The sequence below is a fragment of the Cebus imitator genome, unplaced genomic scaffold (assembly GCF_001604975.1).
Source record: "Cebus imitator isolate Cc_AM_T3 unplaced genomic scaffold, Cebus_imitator-1.0 Scaffold51, whole genome shotgun sequence".
Taxonomy (NCBI): Eukaryota; Metazoa; Chordata; class Mammalia; order Primates; family Cebidae; genus Cebus; species Cebus imitator.
Genome location: NW_016107366.1, coordinates 8,743,606 through 8,744,903, shown reverse-complemented (window position 1 = coordinate 8,744,903; position 1,298 = coordinate 8,743,606).

The window sequence follows — 1,298 nt, the reverse complement described above, 5'->3', positions numbered from 1 at the left end:
AAGAAAAGAAATCCTGGGGCACTGGCCTGTGCCTCTGACTGGGTGTGCAGCTTCAGGCAACTCACTCTCTCTCCATTCTCATCCCCCTCCCCCCTAAAAAAAATGCAGAGATCAAACAAAATCAGTGAGTTCCCAAACATGGCTTCATAATTCCTTAGAGATCTTCCTACATATTTTCCTGATAACATCTGTTTTGAGTTTATGTTTCCAAATATCCTTTGCATCTTGGTTCTTCCTGACAATTCAGTTCTGGGTGTGGAATGAACTGACACACAATGCTTTAGACATGGATTCCTGCATCCAACCTTTGACATCCTGTATACTTTTCTGGGGATACAGCCCAAGAATCAGTATGTTTTAATTTGTGAGGGGGGGATACGTAGGTAAACGGGTAATATGTGTATAAGGTACCTAAGTCAGAAGGTTCTCACTTCTGTAATCCCAGCACTTTGGGAGGCCAAGGTGGGCAGATCACTTGAGGTCAAGAGTTTGAGACCAGGCTGGCCAACATGGCAAAACCCTGTCTCTACTAAAAATACAAAAAGTAGCCGGACGTGGTTGCATATGCCTGTAATCCCAGCTACCCAGGAGGCTGAGGCAGGAGAATCACTGGAACCCAGTGGGGCAGAGGCTGCAGTGAGCCGAGATTGTGCCACTGCACTCCAGCCTTGACAACAGATCAAGATTCTGTTAAAAAAAAAAAAGTCAGAAGGTTCCAATGGGATTATATACTCAGACCTTTTTTTCGTATCTTTCTAAAGACAGGCCTTTTTTAAATTATACAATTTTTGGCCAGGCATGATGGTTTATGCTTATAATCCCAGTACTTTTGGTGGCAGAAGCAGGACTGCTTGAGCCCAGGAGTTCCAGACTCACCTTGGACAACATAAGGAGACCTTTTTTTTTTTTTTTTTTTTTTTTTTTGGGTTTTTTTTTTTTTTTTTTTTTTTTTTTTTGAGGAGTTTTACTTTTACTCTTATTGCTCAGGCTGGAGTGCAATGACATGATCTCAGCTCACTTCAACCTCCGCCTCCTGGGTTCAAGGGATTCTCCTGCCTCAACCTCCTGAGTAGCTGAGATTACAGGCATGCACCACCACACCCGGCTAATTTTGTGTTTTTAGTAGAGATGGGGTTTCTCCATGTTGGTCATGCTAGTCTCAAACTCCTGACCCCAGGTGATCCACCCGCCTCGGCCTCCCAAAATGCTGGGACTATAGGCAGGAGCCACTGTGCCCAGCCGAGACCTCATTTCTTAAAAAAAAATTTTTAAATTAGCTGAGTGTGGAGTGGCACATT